The sequence below is a fragment of the Suncus etruscus genome, chromosome 4, assembly GCF_024139225.1.
Source record: "Suncus etruscus isolate mSunEtr1 chromosome 4, mSunEtr1.pri.cur, whole genome shotgun sequence".
Taxonomy (NCBI): Eukaryota; Metazoa; Chordata; class Mammalia; order Eulipotyphla; family Soricidae; genus Suncus; species Suncus etruscus.
The window spans coordinates 135479798-135500306 of record NC_064851.1 but is presented as its reverse complement, the minus strand read 5'-3'; positions in this window follow the sequence as shown (position 1 = coordinate 135500306).

The following is a 20509-nucleotide window of genomic DNA, read 5'->3' as shown; positions in this document are numbered from 1 at the left end:
TAACTACATTTTGAACTGTCCTAATATTGAGAATGTATGAGGGAAATGTAGAGCCTGTTTAGGGTACAGGCGGGGGTTGGGTGGGGAGGAGGGAGATTTGGGACTTGGGTGATGGGAATGTTGCACTGGTGATGGGTGGTGTTCCTTTTATGACTGAAACCCAAACACAATCATGTATGTAATCAAGGTGTTTAAATAAAAAAAATATTAAAATGCAAAAAAAAAAAAAGAAATACTGGTGCGTGATCTGTTTATTTATAAATGGATTTCATTTTATGTATATGAGATATGTGCAGTGTGAGTAGGAATATAGTCCGGCCCTCCAGCTTTCTAAGGGACCGTAATCCGGCCCCCACTTTAAAAAGTTTGAAGACCCCTGGCTTAGTGTAAAGTGCTAATCTTGCATGTGCCTGATCTAGTTTTTGTTGTTGTTGTTGTTTTGTTTTGTTTTGTTTTGTGCCATACCCCATGACTCTCAGGGGTTAGTCCTGGCTATAAGCTCAGAAATCACTCCTTGTTCAGGGGTCCATATGGGACTCTGGGGATTGAATCCATGTCCGTGCTGGGTCAGCCAAGTGCAAGGCAAACGCCCTACCACTGCACTATTGCTCTCGCCCTTCCTGATCTAGGTTTAATCCCAGGCACCACATATGATTTCCTATGGCTTAGAGTGATCCCTGACCACAGAGCCCGATGTATACCCTTAATACAGCTGAGTATGGGCCTTAAGCACAAAATAAAGAAAAGGGATGAAATATGAGGCTCTAATTCTCATAAGGAGACCACTTATTTCTACATCACTGTTTGCGTATTATGGACAGAATCATTAACCCCCATCCCCTGTTTAACAGGTTGAAATCATAATTCTCAATAATTCATATAACACTGAATTTGAAGGTTTTGATCCCAGGAAATAATTAAGTTAAAAATGTGATCATTGGGGCCTGGAGAAATAGCACAGCAGCATTTGCCTTGCAAGCAGCCGATCCAGGACCAAAGCTGGTTGGTTCAAATCCCGGTGTCCCAGATGGTCCCCCGTGCCTGCCCAGAGCTATTTCTGAGCAGACAGCCAGGAGTAACCCCTGAGCACTGCTGGGTGTGGCCCAAAAACCAAAAAAAAAAAAAAAAAAGTGATCATTGGGGGCTGGAGAAATAACATGAGGTAGCTCATTTGCCTTGCACTCAGAAGGACGGTGTTGAGAATCCCGGCATCCCATATGGTCCCCTAGCCTGCCAGGAGCGATTTCTGAGCGTAGAACCAGAAGTGACCCTTGGGTGCTGCCAGTTGTGACCCAAAAACCAAAAAAAAAAAAAAAAAAAAGTGGTCATTAGGGCCAGAAAGCTAGCAGAGAGAGAGAGGTACTAGTCTTGCCTGTCCAACATTGGTTGATTCTCATAACTGTATATGGTCCCCTGAATACTGACAGAGTGAACATAAAACAAAAATCTAGGAGTAAGCCCCAAGCACCTCCAGGTACTATCCAAATAACCCATATACCCTCCCCCAAAGTACAGTCCTTTGGAGGCTGTAGAGATAGATCAAGACATGCAGATGATCTTGCATGCAGCTGTGGCTTCAATAATGGTACAAATCCTGACACCCTATTATGTTCCCCATGCACATCCAGATGTTACTCCTGAGTACATGCAGGTGCAGTCTCATCAAAAGGAAAATTTGAGGTAATTAAAAGGAGCCCTAATCCAATATGACCGGTGTTTCCATAAGAAGAGATTAGGACATACACAGTAGGAAGAACTTTGAAAGCCCAGGGAGAAAGTGGCTACCTTGAAGCCAAGGAGAAATGGTTTATGCATAAAGAATAAACTGAATAGATATTGTGATCTCAAGTTTCTAGCTTCCAAAACTGTGAGAAAATGTGTTTCTTGGGCTGACCACTTAGTCCAGGGGAACAAGATTCCCCCCACACTAGGCGGGTCTTCAGGGCCACGCCTGGTTAATCGGGCCCTGGGGGGAGGGGGTGAGAAATTCCTCCCTAGGCATCCAACAACTACAGAGGCTTGGCTGGGCTCAGAACACTCCACATGCCAGGATTTCGTGGGCTTTTGACTGGTATGTTGGGGGCTCTGGGCAGGACAGCTAGCCATAGGACCCCTGGGCTGACCACTTAGTCCAGGCGAGCATGATTTCCCCCACACCAGGCGGGTCTTCAGGGCCACGCCTGGTTAATCCGGCCCTGGGGGGAGGGGGTGAGAAATTCCTTCCTAGGCATCCAAAAACTACAGAGGCTTGGCTGGGCTCAGAACACTCCACATGCCAGGATTTCTTGGTGTGTTTGCCTGGTATGTTGGGGGCTCTGGGCAGGACAGCTAGCCATAGGACCCCTGGGCTGACCACTTAGTCCAGGGGAACAAGATTCCCCCCACACCAGGCGGGTCTTCAGGGCCACGCCTGGTTAATCGGGCCCTGGGGGGAGGGGGTGAGAAATTCCTCCCTAGGCATCCAAGAACTACAGAACCGCACGGGGGCGTGAGCCCCCGCGCGTACTTCATGTACTTCATGTATTCAGAATATTCCTTATTCTTATGTTATGTTTTCCGTATACAGAATGTTTATTTTGTATTCTCCCCTTTCCCACACCCCTACAAAGCTTTTTTCTCCTTAACTCCCTAACCCCCTCTCAAACATCACTAACCTAGTTTACTCTTTTTAACTTCAGTTGTGTACAATCCTAATCACAGTCCAAAGCTGTGCATTGTGTGTGACAACCCCAAACTGTTTCAAGATACATAAAATGGACACGTATTTCTTTAGAATATTTTGTGTTTTTTCTCTGACAGCTATAATTCTTACTAAATGTTGTCTTATACATTGATGATTCTAACCACTTTTTATCTTCTCTTTTTGAGCTCTTTAACAAGGAATTTTGGTGGAAGAGTCCCCCAGTTTAATGCTTATGATTGAACCATGTCTTGGGAATCATTGTAATTGTTCTTATGGCCCCCATATGCGCCAATAACACCATGTGGCATTGCTTCTTATTTGCATAGGCACATTAAAATGGGAAAATACTATACATACAAATAAGATCCTATCTAATAGAGATTGGAACACACAAATCTTGTAGTGCAAAGGGACCTTACACCCTGAACATTGACATAACGACCTGGCACAGACCTCAGAAGAAAGGGCATATTCCATTCTCCCCTGAACCAGGAAAGCCATCCACGAAACATCCAGGCTGGTCTATAACATCACCTGGAAGCAATCCTCTACCACGGAAAACCTACACTGCTCAGACTTCAACCTGCTCAAAAGAGACTTCCCTTAACACTGAGAAGACTTAACAACAACAACGACCTGCTTACAGGACAGGGCTCCCTGCATTGCCCTTTGATTGTGAGGTGAAAGGAGAGGATGCTCCACATCCTGACTTCAATGTAAGATATGCAGATTCCAGGATCTTTAATACAGAAACATGATACCAACAACAGAGACTGTGTGAAAAATAAAAGTGTGTTGGCACTACGGACAATGTATTGGATTGGACGATCTAGCTTGCCTGGAGCCTAGACTTCGTCTTGTGCCAAGAAACTTCAGGGGTCTGGTCTCTTTGTACTTAGGCCAAAGTTATTTCTTTCCATGTCCCTCATATTTTGGTGGGCCTATGCAAACAACAATTGCCACTCTAACACCATTTTTACTGTGCTCCTTTGACTCTAATCCTTAAAAAGAACTCACTTAAAATTTGAGGTTAACTTAAGCTAATATGCATGTATATGGAAATGTAAGAAAATACTATGCCTGTAATGTTTAAGGAGTTACGTAAGTTTTATGGCTTTAGATTGCCTTGTGTACTGTTAAGAAATATTATAATGGGTTACAATCTAGGGACTTGAGGAACAAAGTAATTGTACATGGATTCTGTCTTATTTATCTTAATGTTCTTTGGCTGAAATTTCAAAGTTAAGATATCAGCAAGGGGACTTCTGAGAATTATGTTATGGGTGATTGTCCTTCCACTGTAACTTTACCTTGTCCTCTTTCTTTGCACCCTTGTTCTCATAATTAAAAATAAAAATTAAAAAAAAATGTGTTTCTGAAGTCACTCAATCTGTGATTTGTAATGGCAATCCTAGCAAACAGTTATCACTGTGTCCTTTTGATCTTGATAATGTGTAGGTAAAGTCTGAGGTGTTTTTGTTTTTGATTCTAGGAATGGTCTGTATCATTATTGTACATGCCAAAAAGTCCACACTGCTCTTTTCATCTATTCCTCTTTCCAAAGACCAAAACTATAGAAACAAATTATTGAAGGTTTCTGTCCTGACTTGAATCTCCACCTTTTTTTTCCAAGTCATCAGAACTCATTAACTATAGTTACTGAAAGGATTGAACAGTAAAGAAATATTCTATAATATACAGGATTTGGTGCAGTGTCCAATGTAGTACTAAAAAGGAGAAACATGGGAGGTGATGTGTAAAACTCCACTTTTCCAAATTACTCTGAAAAACTTTTGACAAGCAGAATGATGCTCTCTCCTTTGGACAATCTGGGATGTTTAAAGGGGAGCACAACATTCATTATTCATTTTTCATTCCAGTCATTTAAATCCACTCCTGCCAGGGAACAGAGATATTGGCTAAATGACTTCTAATTAAAAATATAGGAAAGCTTAAAGTGACTTCATAAAGATGTCATGGCGATATAGTGCATGAGTAAATCACCATAACTCCCCAGATCTCTAAGAATAAGTGTAGAACTATTTCTTCTCACTTTTATTTCCAAATATGACTCCCTTGCCCACTTCAAAGGTCACTTTCAACACAATTTCATTCTTTTCTTCTTTCCCAAATAGTATCTGCAAAATGCTGTATGTGCTTCCTCACCAAGGAAAAAAAAGCAAATTTCTTCTGATATATAAATATAAATTAGAATCTGACCATTTTAACAACCTTTATTCCATTGTCCCCACATGGAAAAATTGGATTGTTATTATTTTTTTTTCTTTCTCTTGAAGTTTTTCCTTCCTCTGTCTTCTTGTGGACTGTTGTCCTACCACATACCAAACCTCTCCCCTCTGAGTCAGTCATCTTCTCCCAGGAAGGTAACTAAAATGCCTTGAGAAAACTCATGAAGGATCATTAAGCACTGAGTTAAAATTCAGTGGGGGGAAAATGTGTTTCATTATAATCAAGTCAGAAAATAGATTTGTCCTCCATTCTCAGAACAATGTCAGACACCTATGTTGTCTTACTTTAGCCATTCCATTCAACCAAGTTGCTGATTTTGACCATAAAACAAAATAAATACACTAAGACTGTTTGGATAACTTGTAATTCAGACACCTTCACCCTAGCTTCAATTTGCACCTTATACCTACCATCCTTATCTATATTTGGTTACACCTTTATTGGACCCAGCAGAAACGTTCTTAGATATAGTTTGTATTACACTGGCCTTGTTTTGTTTTGTTGTTTGGGGGGCCATACCTGGCTGTGCTCAGGACTTACTCCTGGTTCTGGACTCAAGGATCATTCATTGGAAGTCTCAGGTGACTTATGGGATGTCAGGGATTGATTGAATCTGGTCAGCCTCATGAAAGGCAAATGCCTTCCCTACCCACTATACTATCTTGCCAACCCATACATTATTTTTATTTCCATTGGTCCTGAAACTTAAATATATCTATAAATAATATGATTCTATCCAGTAGAGCTGGGTGAGGCTCGAACCTCACCCTGTTTTTCTCCAGAAAAACAGAGGTATGATGTCACTGCTTTTTCCTCAAGACCACACAATGATTTAGATGTTTTACTGTGACTCTTTAGAAGGGCTTCTGACTTTGGAAAACTCTGGAAGATTAGTTATACTAGCAACTTATAATATTTTTCCAAGTATTAAGAAAGAACAAGATTGTGCAATTTACCACAACCTAGATTAAACAAAAGCATATCATGCTGAGTAAAGTAAACCAAAGGAAAAGGTTAGGGGCCAGAGTAGAGAGGGTACTTGCATTGAATGCAGCCAAACTGAGTTCATCTTTCAGAACCCCATATAGTCAATCCCCAGAGCCCACTGGAGTGTTTTCTGAGAATATATCCAAAAATCAACGAGAAAAGAAATTAAAAAGGAAACTGAAAATATGAATAATCTTTCATATATTTGGAATTTAAAAACACAGAGTAAAAGAGGAACAAAAGTCCAAAAACAAGAGATCATGAAAGTATATCCACAGAACTGAGTTGTATAGAAGTTGGGGAGGGGGTGTAAACAGAAGGGACCATTGGAATGTTGCTAGAAAAAGCAGGATTTCAGCTCATGGATGTGGTATGGGAATGACATATACAAGAAACCATCATCAATAGTTCTGAAAATCATTATATCTCAATGGAGATTAAAAATAATTTGGTGTCTTATACAGTGATGATTCTAACCACTTTTTATCTTCTCTTTTTGAGCTCTTTAACAAGGAATTTTGGTGGAAGAGTCCCCCAGTTTAATGCTTATGATTGAACTATGTCATGGGAATCATTGTAATTGTTCTTATGGCCCCCATATGCGCCAATAACACCATGTGGCATTGCTTCTTATTTGCATAGGCACATTAAAATGGGAAAATAGTATAAATACAAATAAGATCCTATCTAATAGAGATTGGAACACACAAATCTTGTAGTGCAAAGGGACCTTACACCCTGAACATTGACATAACGACCTGGCACAGACCTCAGAAGAAAGGGCATATTCCATTCTCCCCTGAACCAGGAAAGCCATCCACGAAACATCCAGGCTGGTCTATAACATCACCTGGAAGCAATCCTCTACCACGGAAGACCTACACTGCTCAGACTTCGACCTGCTCAAAAGAGACTTCCCTTAACACTGAGAAGACTTAACAACAACAACGACCTGCTTATAGGACAGGGCTCCCTGCATTGCCCTTTGATTGTGAGGTGAAAGGAGAGGATGCTCCACATCCTGACTTCAATGTAAGATATGCAAATTCCAGGATCTTTAATACAGAAACATGATACCAACAACAGAGACTGTGTGAAAAATAAAAGTGTGTTGGCACTACGGACAATGTATTGGGTTGGACGATCTAGCTTGCCTGGAGCCTAGACTTGGTCTTGTGCCAGGAAACTTCAGGGGTCTGGTCTCTTTGTACTTAGGCCAAGGTTATTTCTTTCCATGTCCCTCATATTTTGGTGGGCCTATGCAAACAACAATTGCCACTCTAACACCATTCTTACTGTGCTCCTTTGACTCTAATCCTTAAAAAGAACTCACTTAAAATTTGAGGTTAACTTAAGCTAATATGCATGTATATGGAAATGTAAGAAAATACTATGCCTGTAATGTTTAAGGAGTTACGTAAGTTTTATGGCTTTAGATTGCCTTGTGTACTGTTAAGAAATATTATAATGTGTTACAATCTGGGGACTTGAGGGACAAAGTAATTGTACATGGATTCTGTCTTATTTATCTTAATGTTCTTTGGCTAAAATTTCAAAGTTAAGATATCAGCAAGGGGACTTCTGAGAATTATATTATGGGTGATTGTCCTTCCACTGTAACTTTACCTTGTCCTCTTTCTTTGCACCCTTGTTCTCATAATTAAAAATAAAAAAAAATTTGGTATGGAGAAATTATACAGCAGATAAAACACTTGCCTTTTATGTATGAGATTGACCTGGGTAAAATTTGCAGCATTCCATATGGTCACTCAAGCATTGCCAGGACTAATTCCTGAGTTCAAAGCCAGGAGTAACCCTGAGCATTGCTGATATGTGGCCACAGAACAAAATAACAATAATTTTTAAAATGCCCATATTTGATTCATGATGGATAAAAGATAAAATGCCAGGACAAATATCCATGGTCCAAGAGCAAACTAAGCATAAAATAATTAAGTCCATCATACATTCCTAAAGAAAGAAAAAGTTATCTGATAAACACTTGGCAACATTTGTTACATGAGAAAAAAGTGGGTATTTGTAATAAAATAATGGATATATGAAGATGAATATGATATGGGTCCAGTCACTGAAGATTTTATAAGGAGAAGAGAAATAAAAGAGCAGTATGGTACTTTTCTTGCACATGGTCAATAAGGGTTCATTCCTCACACACACATTCACACCGCATACAGTTTCCTGAGTCCACCAGGAATGAGTCCTAGCACAGTCAAGAGGAAGCCCTGAGTAACCGCTGGATATGCTCCCAAAAAATTAGTTTAAAAATAAACTGCAAAGTGGAGTTAAACTCAAATTACAAACTGATGAGAATGTCACTTTGAAGAAAGCATGATTAATTTTTTTCTGGTAGAATCTGCAATGGTTTCCATGGGAAGGTTGAGCCTTAAAATATGTCTTCAAGTCTATGACTAAAAATAAGAAACATGAGTCTCCATGTGATCAGCTTGTGTTTAAGGGTCTAGAACTAAATGAGATTAGGTAGGGAGTAAGTGAAGGAAAAAGAAGAGGCCCAAAATTGAGTCCCTTAAACTACCATGCTAATAATCTTGATGACAAGTAGGCAACATAAATGGAAACTTCACTGTATCAAATAATGTACAGAGCTGGTAAGATGAGCAGTAAAAATTGACCTTTGTATATAGCAATTTAAAGCTAACTGGAGACCTTGAAAAGAGCCATTTCAATGGAGCATAGTAAGAAATGATTTATTGAAGTGGATTCAAGAGAAAAAAAATGCAAGAAGAATAGCAAATCAATTGGCACTACAGATCAGTGCTCCTAAGATTTCTAATGGCATTATGAATGTTGGAGATCTATTATAATACAGTTTCTGATTTAATAGTTGAGCTTGAAAGTCTTTATATCTTCTAACTCATGATGATGTTATGTTGTTTATGAGTCACAATTTGAGTAGCAAAAGAATATAATCGTTTTTGCGGTTTTTTTTATATGAATTGAGTACATGTTTGTTTTGGGGCCACATAAAGTATTACTCAGGGGTCACTCCTGTTAATGCTGAGGGATCATATGGGATGTCAGGTATCGAAAAGGGTGAGCCAAGTGTAAAGTACGCACCTTACATACTTTGCTATCTGTCTGACCCTGTTATTTTTAGGATTCTGATAACCACAGCAAGTATGCTTGAATGGCACTGTGAATGATACAGAGTTGAGGTGAAAAAAGTCAAAGAAGGAGGAGAGGAGATAATTGCTTCAGCAATGACTCTGGAAAATGGAGAGTGATAAATCATGAGGAAACCTTGAGATAATCATAGATAATTAATTCATACACTAACAAGGGACTGAAGGAAACAAACTTCCCACATATAAATGTAGATAAGTTGGATGGTGAGTGTATTGGTCTTTTCCTTTATTATTATAATTAAGTTTAATAAGTTACTTAGACTTAGAGAAACTGTGAAAAAGAGTCTAGAAGTTTAGGGAAAGAGGCTTTATGGTTAAATAACTGAGATGGGAGAAGGGGTCATGAATAATAAAAAAGAGACGACTGAGAAATTATAGGGAAGAGAAACTACTCTTTTGTTTTGTTTTGTTTTGGGTCAAATCCGGCAGCACTCAGGGATTACTCCTGGCTCTATGCTCAGAAATTGCTCCAGGCAGGCTCAGGGGGACCACATGGGATGTCGAGATTCGAACCACCGTCCGTCTGCATCCAAGGCAAATGGCCTACCTCCATGCTATCTCTCTGGCCCCAAGAAACTACTCTTTATGTGAAAATGATAGATGCCATTTAGAATTTGACAACATCAGGGCCCAATTCATTGTACAGAAGGTAAGTTGTTTGTCTAGCATACTGCCAAGCTGGGTTCAATCCCTGGCATTCCATATAGTTCCCTGAGTCCACCAGGAGTGATCCCAGTATAAAGAAATAGGAGTAACCCCTGATTACAGTCTTATGTGGCCCCCAAACCATATATATGTGTGTATAGAGAGAGAGAAAAGAAGAGACAGGAGTAAACTCAATTTTAAAATTATGAAAAGTAAATAATTTTCTGATGAAGGCTCATTAATTATAACAAATTAATTACAATAATGGAAATGTTGATAGTAGGACCCTCTATAATTGGGAATAGGGAATATAAGGGAAGTCTCAGCATCTTCACATAATTTTATGTATTTGTTTTTGTTTATATTTTATTTTTTGCTTGATTTGGGGTTTCTTTGGGACATATTCAGCAATGTTCAGAGGTTACTCCCTGGTTCTGTGATCAGAAATTATTCCTAGAGGGCTTCAGGGACAACATGGGAATGCCAGTGATCAAACATGGATCAGTCACTTGCAAGTCAAGCACCCTATCTGTTGCTTCAGTCTACGTAGTCTTGCTGAGGATCTTAAAAATGCCTAAAAAAAAGTATTATAGTGTCAGGAGAATTGATTAGGATCAAGGCTAAGCACAGGGAAAGGGCCCTGCATTTGGCGATATGGATAGCGTGAGCTCGAACTTGACATAGTCAGCTATGGGACAACCAACAGTGACAGTAAGGCTGGAAGCTGCTCTACTTGATGGTATTCTTTCACCTAGCCCTAGCCACCCCTCTGAGACTGCATTTAAAACACGGGTTCCCTTACCCAGAGCAAAGTTTGGCTTTGAGATAGGCAAGGTCAGAGACCAACAGGTGTGATGACAGTAGGTAGCTTCTGGGATCAAAAGAGCCATTGTGAACTCAGACTAGTGCACAAAGAAAAGAGAAAAAGAGCTCTGCTTTGCTCTGTGGCCACACATAATATCTAGGCAAGGATCCCTACCACAACACCTGAAGAAAAAAAAAATACCACCAGACTGCAAGGTCACAATGGGAAGTCATTGTAGAATCCCACCACACTTAGTGAATGTTTTGAGGACTCAACTATATCAGCCACCTATATAGCTTTTTTGTTTGTTTGGGGTTTTTTTGTTTTGTTTCTGAGCCACACCAGGTGATGCTTAGGGGTTAACTCCTGGCTATGCACTCAGAAATTGCTCCTGGCTTGGAGGTACCATATGGGATACCAAGGATCAAACCCAGGTCAGCCATGTCAAGAAAAATACCTTATCACTGAGATATTGCTCTGCCCCCCCATATAGCCTTTTTGATAAGTACTTTTGAGAGAATATGTGAAGGTGCTCAAATACTCAAAAAATCATAAAACAAATTAAATGAACAGCCAATAACAATCAAGAGGATATGAGAGTAGTAATGAGAAAACATCAAACAGAAATATTAAGTCTGAAAAACTTGGTAGGGGAAATGAAAAACTAATTGGAAGGCTTCACCAGCATAATAACAGTTCTTGTGGACATAATGAGTGAGCTGGAAGATGAGCTGCAAAACACTGCCATTCAGCAGAAGAAACTGGGAGAGTCTTAAAATAAATTAACATAAAATAAAAATATCCTCTAAGTAAGTGAACAGACAACAATAGACAATTGGTAAAAATTTAATATGAACAACATAAGAATCATTGGGATTCCGAGGGACCAGGGAGAAAACTCCTATAAATAAGCAATAGTCAAAGACATAATTGCTGAGAGATTCCAAGAACCAGTTGTCTCCTCTCACCACTTCTATTCAATATTCAATATAGTACTGGAAGTACTTGCCATAGCAATCAAGCAAGATAAAGATATCAAGGGCATCCAGGTAGAGAAGGAAGAAGTCAAGTTCTCAGTCCTTGTGGATGACATGATACTATATTTAAAAAAAAATCCTAAAGACTCTACAAAAAATACTTATATAGTAAAGTGGCAGTCTACAAAATTAATATTCAAATATCTATAACTTTCATATATACAAATAATGAAAGAGAAAAAAGTGCTATTAAAAAATTCACAATTCTGCCTCAGAAAATCAAGTACCTCCCAGTATTAAAGGATGAACGATCTATACAAAGAAAACTACAAAAATCTGCTTTAAGAAATAAAAGAAGGGAGCCGGGCGGTGGCGCTAAAGATAAGGTGCCTGCCTTACCTGCGCTAGCCTAGGATGGACCGCGGTTCGATCCCCCAGCGTCCCATATGGTCCCCCAAGCCAGGAGCGACTTCTGAGCGCATAGCCAGGAGTAGCCCCTGAGCGTCACCAGGTGTGGCCCCCCCCAAAAAAAAAGAAAAAAAGAAATAAAAGAGAAATTATGACAATGACCCCGAAAAGAATAGATTGTTCTTTACCATAGTGGCTTCTGAATTTATCAAAGTTCATTTATAGCCTCAATCATTATTATTTGATTTGTGGTTCTTTTCTCATCCATCTCCTTGACTAACAAATCTAAAAGCAGGACTAAAGTTATGAAAGTTATTATATGGCTATAGTTTGTTAAGCTAATTGAATAAGTATTCAATATCAATCCATGGAGTTATGTTGTGGCATCAAACAATCCTAAATTCCCAGGGACTCACAAAACCTAAGTACTATATTTTGCTTCTCTTATATGTTGACTGTGGAACAACTGTGATTGTGCTGGAATCTTCTTCGCTCTGTTCCATGTCTTGTATATTCTGAGATCTAGGCCAAAACAAAAGTGCCAGTTTGAGGCACACTGTTAGATTGGCAGCGGAAAACAGCTAAGCCAGAACTACATGGATACTCTTAGGCTCTCCTTGGATGTGACCCTTTCTAAATTCAATGGGATCAGAGCAAGGGTATGGTAAGAAATGGAGTGTCCTTCTCTCAGCTGGCTTTGCAAATTATATACCAATGACAATGATTTTTTTAATATTCCCACAAGAAAAAATTGTATATGAGAGAGACTAGGTATATAACCTACAACAATCCTTCATGAAGCAAAATACTTCTTCATTTTTCTCCAAGAAAGACTCTAAATATGTTTTGTTGTTATATCCATAACTCTAGTCCACCCTCATTCTATCCATATGATGAATAGGTGTCCATCATATTCATAATCACACAATATCCACCATTCTTAGTAGTGCTTTCCTTGACTTGGGTCACTCTGAGTTTAAAAGATAAGTTACTTTCCCCTTGTATCCTATAATTCAAGAAAAAATAGTTAAAAAGGAAAAGGACAATTACAATATACATTAAAAAGGGAGAAAGAATATAGTCACTGGCCTATAGTACTAATGGAACCCCCCCCAGGAGATTAAAAATAGCCCTCCCCTACCCAGAGGGAAGAAAACGTTTATTGAATAGAAACTGGTTCTATTTTCTGTAGTTGTTTCCCAGTTCAATGCTCTTTATCATCTTTGGTTCTGTGCTCTGAGAAGACCTTTTCCCATTATTCCTGTGATGCACAGATAAATGTGAACTTGGAAAAATAAATAAATAAAAGAGGACACAAGAAAATGGATTCCTCTGGGAAGGGTAGAGGGAGAGGATGCAGTCTGAGTGGTAAAAAAAAAAAAAAAAAAAAAAAAAAAAAGAATATCGCCTTCAGAGTTTGGCTGGGACATGACACTGGCCTTGGCCAGCTCTCTCACATGACACTGGAAGAAGTGCCTATTCACATGCACCATTTCCATCAGTTAACTGTTGTGCCTGGTGGTTTTCAGGAATACCTGCCAATTCTAGAGCATTAGGAGCTAGTGGAACATAAGCCATTTACAGAAATGTTTCTTTTTTTTCACATAAAAAATGTGTCTTGATGCTAGAGAGATAGTCCAATGAATAGAACACTTGCCTTGCATGTGGTTTGACTCCCAGCATCCCCTATGGTCTCTCCAGCATATCAGGAGTGATTCCTGAGCAGAGAGCCAGAGGTAAGCTCTGGGTATCACTCACTAGGTTATTGTCCAAAAGTCTGTGTGCCGGAGATACGGACAGCAGGCCAGGCTCTTCTCACTTTGCACACAACCTACTGGTCACTGGGTTTTACTGGGGGCATAGCTCCTTTGTTGCTCTCTGGAATTGCTGGCCCTGCAATTGGCAGTGGGAACCTGGAGGCACTCGTTTGCCTTTGCTCCAGATGTATGTTTGGAGAAAACTGGAGGACTCTAAAAGCTAAGAAGGAAGATGAAAGATCTGAATCTTTTCTGTCTTTTCCAAAATCTCTATGAATATATTATCATGTTTTTCAGAAGAAGATTGAAAACCAGTATGGTAAACTTTAAAAAAAAAAAAAAAAAGAAAATGGAAACATATGCCCTGCTCAAGGATTGATAAAATTAACAATAAAATGGTAATGCTTCCCAAAGCATTGTGAAAAATTATTTGTTTGGGTTTTTTTTGTTTGTTTGTTTGTTTTTGGGCCACACCTGGTGATGCTCAGGGATTACTTCTGGCTATGCTCTTAGAAATTGTTCCTGGCTTGAGGACCATATGGGATGCTGGGCGATAGAACCATGGTCCATCCTAGACTAGAACAGCAAGGCAGATGCCTACCGCTTGCACCACCACTCGGCCCCCATTGTAAATATTTAATATGAAAATATCAGTGACATGTATCAAAGAAGTGGATCAGATGCTCCTGAGATTCATATTGAGCAGTCTACATACACAAACATCAAAAGCACAAATGCTGACAAGAAGATGGGAAGAATCACTTTCCACAACTATAAATTGTACTATAAAGCAGTAGTCGTTAAAACAACATGGTACTGGAATAAAGACAGACCCTTAATCAAATAGGCTTAAATATTTTGAGATTAATGATCAATTAATCTTTGATAAAGGGGCAAAACATATCAAGTGAAGCAAAGAAAACATCCTCAACAAATGATGTTGGGAAAACTGATCAGTTTCATACAAAAAAGTGAACTCAGACCTCTCTTTAATGCTGTATACAAAGATCAAATCAAATTGGATTAAATATCTTGATATCAACCCTGAATCCAGAGGTGCATAGAGAAAAATGTAGGCAGAACACTTCATGATACTGAATTTAGAGGCATCTTCAAGGCAGAAACACCACTGGCAAGCAGGTTAAAGCATAGATAAATAAATGGGACTACATTAAACTAAGAAGCTTTGGTATCTCAAAGGAAACAGGGTCTAGGATACAAAGACTACCTACAGAACCTAATACTTTATGATAAGGGGTTAACATCTAAGGTATACAAGGCAGGAAAAAAAAAACTATCCCCATCCAAATATGGGGAGAAGAAATGAACAGATATGTCCTCAAAGAAGAAATACAGATGACCAAAATACACATAAAAATATTCTTTACACCACTAATCATCGGAGAGATGCAAATCAAAACAACAATAAGGTATCAACTCATGCCACAGAGACTGGTGCACAAAAAGAATCACAAAGAATAAGAACAAAGAATAAGAACAATCAGTGCTGGCAAGTGTGTGGGAAGAAAGGAACTTTCATTCACTGCTCATGGGAATGCTGTCTAGTCCAGCCTTTATGGAAAACAATAGATTCCTCAGAAATTTAGAAATGTATCTCCCATATGATCCTTCAATACTACTTCTAGAAATATGCTCTAGGAACTCAAAAACACAGTACAGAAAAGCATTCCTATATGGAGAAAATTCCCTCTGCATTCCTTTGTTCATTGTATTTCCATTGCAAATTCAGTACTATTTACAATAGCCAGAATATGGAAACAACCTGAGAACAGATGGATGACTGAAGAAACAGTGGTATATCTACACCAAGAGATATATGTAGCTATTAAGAAAAATGAAGTCATGAAATTTGCTTATACATGATGAATGTGGAAAATATTATGCTGAGTAAAATGAGTCAGAGGGAGAGGGATAGACATAGAATTATCTCACTCATTTGTAGGATATAGGAAGAAATAAAATATAGTATGGTAATAATATCCAGAGACAATAGATATGAGGGCCAGGAAAACCAGTTCATGGTAAGAAGTTTGCCACAAATAGTGGAGCCATGAAGTTTGGCTACAGAAGGGACTACTGTGAAAATGATAGTAGGAACTGATTATGCTGGACAATAACTGGGAGTTGAATGAAGATAAAGTGATATACACTCTACCCCTTCATTAACAATAGTGCAAACCATATTGTCTCATTTGCTCAGCATCTGAGCATTTATGTTTGGAAAACATGTATTTTTATTATGAATTTCCCTTTATTTTTATATTATGTTAATAAATTATATGTATTTAAAACATTAGCATGTAAGTAGGATAAATTAACTACTAACTTAGTTTTATGACTGAAGCTAGAGTATGCAAATGATGTTAAAAGGAGATTATTGGTTTGGATAGGGTTGTGAAAAATAGCCCTATTCAATTTATATATTTTTTGTAAATTTAGTATTTAATAAAGAACATTATATATACACAAAAGATAATAATATTGTATCATACTGACTTACTTTTTCCTTTTATTTAAACACTGTGATTACAAAGATGTTCATGATTGAATTTGTTTTACAATGTACACCCACCTTTCTTCACCATGCATATTTCCTGCCACCAATGTCCCCAGTTTCTCCATCCCTGCCTGTCTCTGGGACAAACATTTTTCTCCTCTCTTTCTCTCTCTCTCTCTTTCCCCCCCAATTTCTGAGCGCTTAGCCAGGAGTAACCTCTGAGCATCAAATGGGTGTGGCCTGAAAAACAAAAAAAAAAAAAAAAGAACTTCAAACCCACTTCTTTGGTAATTATCACAACTTTCACAGCAGATTATATTACATAATGTGATATTGAACTTGGATTTATTTTTTATCCTAATGAATTTGGAAGCATATCAGACCTCAGGAGATCAGGCTAGAGAATTAGGACAATAGAATAGTAAAACAATAGAGTCTATAATTTAAGGTGGATGACAGAAGTGATAATTAGAGCAGTTATGAATAAATCAGTGAAAAGGTACAGTTACTGAACTGTTGAATTTAAAAGACAGTCGGGAAGTTTGGAAATTATGATCAGAGAGTGAGATTCTATAATGGTAAATATCCATCTAGTACTTACAGGACCTAGTGGTTGAGATTATGAAATATCATACTTGAGGATATTAGAATCACTAAAATTAGTGTTGGAGTACTTAGATGCAATTGAATTAAAAAGAGTGATGGTGGGTAATAAAATCTGATCACTTCAGTTTAAGTGTGAGGCACAGGTAAGAAACCTTTTTGGCCGGGCGGTGGCGCTAAAGGTAAGGTGCCTGCCTTGCCTGCGCTAGCCTTGGATGGACCGAGGTTCGATCCCCCGGTGTCCCATATGGTCCCCCAAGCCAGGAGCAACTTCTGAGCACATAGCCAGGAGTAACCCCTGAGTGTTACCGGGTGTGGCCCAAAAACCAAAAAAAAAAAACCTTTTTGGAGAGAGCAATGAGAGAGAGAACATATATCATATACTTAGGCCTTCAGAGGAAGCCATGTCCTAGGAATGGTCATAGATAAAAATGATGCAGCTGTAGACACAAAATATTCTGCTGAAATTGGTGATGTGCATCAGAGTGTATTGGGGAAGGACTGGAGGATTCCTGGGAGAATGTGAGCATTGGCTCACATTAAAGAGGTACATATGGGCCAGAACAATAGCACAATGGGTAAATACCTTGCCTTGCATTTTGTTGACGCAGGTTAGATTCTCCAGCATCCCATAAGGTCTCTCAAACCCACTATAAATGATTCCTAAATGCAGAGCCAGGAGTAGCATTTGAACATCACCATGTGTATTCCCCAAACATATAACACCTCCCCCAAATAGTTAACACAAAGGTACATGAACATGGAAATCCAATATTAACAGGTGATCTGGAATATTTGCTCTTGAAATATATGAGACAGACTAAAATCATCAACTCAATCAACACAGAATCGTGCAAATGAGCTGGTCCTCTTCAAATGACTGAACTGGAACAATTAAGGAGCATGTACACCTTTTCTGTAAAGGCTAATGCATATTTTACGTTTAACATCACAATTACTCAGCTCTACTATGGTAAGATTAAAAAGAAGTTATTTGCAAAAGGCAAATCAATGGGCATTGTTTGCTACTGCAACATTTTATTTATGTTATTGAGTTTTCAGTTTATATAATTTTCTTTTTTTTTAGTTTATATAATTTTCAATGTCAGAAAATATTGTTAGTCTTTAGCTTTGGCGGGGGGAGTCAGTCATTTAAAACTAGAAAATCCTGGGCCCGGAGAGATAGCACAGTGGTGCTTGCCTTGCAAGCAGCCGATCCAGAACCTAAGGTGGTTGGTTCGAATCCCGGTGTCCCATATGGTCCCCCGTGCCTATGAGGAGCTATTTCTGAGCAGACAGCCAGGAGTAATCCCTGAGCACCGCCAGGTGTGACTCAAAAACCAAAAAAACAAAAACCTAGAAAATCCTTTTTAAACTTATGGCAGTCAGCAGCCTTATGAGGACCAAGAACTGACCATAGGTGAATAAATCAGGTGTTTTTTTTTTTGTTTTGTTTTGTTTTAGTTTTTGGTTTTTGGATTTTTGGGTCACACCCGGTAGCACTCAGGGGTCACTCCTGGCTACGCTTAGAAATCGCCCCTGGCAGGCTCACCAACCTTCTGCGTGCAAAGCAAATGACCTACTTCCATGCCATCTCTCCAGCCCAACCAGGTGTTTTTTAATACTATTAAGTATGCAATGTTGATATATGTAGAGGGTAAAAATGAAAGAGCTTGGAACCCAATTAGAGAGGTCTTCAAAAAGTATGCTAAAGACTTTCTATTTGTCTATGCTTCAGAACCTATTCAAAAATATCATACAGGAGGCAGCTGGGCCAGGAGGGGAATAAAAAAGAAAAAAAAAACTATCATAGGACACTTTCATATACAGGACATAAGTGCCCAGAGATCCCTTTAAGAAAGGGAGTGTGGGGGCAGAGCCATAGCACTGTGGGTAGGGCATTTGCCTTGTACGCAGCTGATCTGGGTTCAATCCCCAGCATCCCATATGGTCCCCAAGCTTGCTAAGTGATTTCTGAATCCAAAGCCAGAGTATCCCCTGAGCACCATTGGATGTGGTCCAGAAGCAAATAAAAAAAGGGGGGGGGAAGAGGTGGCGCTAGAGGTAAGGTGTCTGCCTTGCAAGCGCTAGCCAATGAAGGACCACGGTTCCATCCCCCAGAGTCCCATGTGGTCCCTCCAAGCCAGGGGCAATTTCTGAGTGCTTAGCCAGGAGTAACCCCTGAGCATCAAACGGGTGTGGCTGAAAAACACCAAAAAAAAAAAAATCTGGGATATAGCACATGTCTGACATGCATTCAATTCCTGGCATCCCATATGTTCTCCTGAGCACCACCAGGAGTAATTCCTGGGTGCAGAGCCAGGTGTAATTCATGGACATCACCAAGAATACCCCCTCAAAAAACAAAAATTGAACTAAATTAAATTTAAAAATTAAGGAAGAAGAAATCAATATTATAAAAATAATTAAAGTAGCAACACAAATTTATACTAAATATGTGCGATTTTATTTTCTCTTTAAATGTACTGTAAAAAAAAGTTAGAAAACAAACAAATAAACAAAAAAGTACTGAAGATATAGCTCAATGGACTGAGAGTATACATTGCATGCAGAAAGCTGAGTTCCATTCCTCACATTGGAAGGCCCCTGAGCACTACCAGGAGAATTCTGAGCTGAGAATAATCCTCAAAAAAAAATTTTAGGTGTGACCTCAAAAGTAAAAAAAGAAACTCAAAAGCATGAATATTTTTTTTGTTTTTTGGGGGGGCCACACCCATTTGATGCTCAGGGGTTACTCCTGGCTAAACCTCAGAAATTGCCCCTGGCTTGGGGGAACCATATGGGATGCCAGGGGGATGGAACCATGGTCCTTCCTTTGCTAGCGCTTGCAAGGCAGACACCTTACCTCTAGCATCACCTATCCGGCCCCAAAAGCATGAATATTTTTAAGTGGAACTAATAAAATGTTGACGGACAAAGAAAACATATGCAAGAAACAGAAAGATGGGCTGGAGAGATAGTATAGTGGGTAGGGCCCTTGCCTTGCACACAGCCAACCCAGGTTCAATTCTCAGCACCATATATAAACCAAGAGCTCGCCAAGAGGGATACCTGAGAATAGAGCCCAGGATAAGCCCTAACTACTGCCTAGTGTGTTCCAAATCCCAACCGTTTGTTCCACACATTAACAGAGAGAAGAAGGGGGGGGGGGCATGAATAAATACTCAAGAACATAAAGAGAAAACACAAAAGGGATGTGGCCCAGCAGTAGAGCACTGGCATTGCATGTGTACGGCTCTGGATTCAATCCTCAGCATCACAGACACAAACAAGAAAGAAATGTTATATGATGGATTCTAAGGTTAAATATAGGCTACTGTGAAGGAAACTGAAGGTAAGGAAATTCAATCTAGACTTTCATCAGAGCTATAGAGATACTTTTTCTTCAGATTTTTTTGTTTGTTTTGGTTTGGTTTTTGGGTCACACCCGGCAGCACCCAGGGATTACTCCTGGCTCTATGCTCAGAAATCGCCCCTGGCAGGCACAGGGGACCACATGGGATGCCAGAACACCGACCTTCTTCATGAAAGGCAAACGCCTTACCTCCATGCTATCTCTCTGGCCCCTTTTCTTCAGATTTAAAAATTCATTAACTGTAACAGTTTCTTGAAATAGTTTTCTTTCTAGAATTCCAAGACTATTCTTTTTGGGTAAATCTCTAGTAGATGAGAAAAGTTGAGAAAAGGAGAG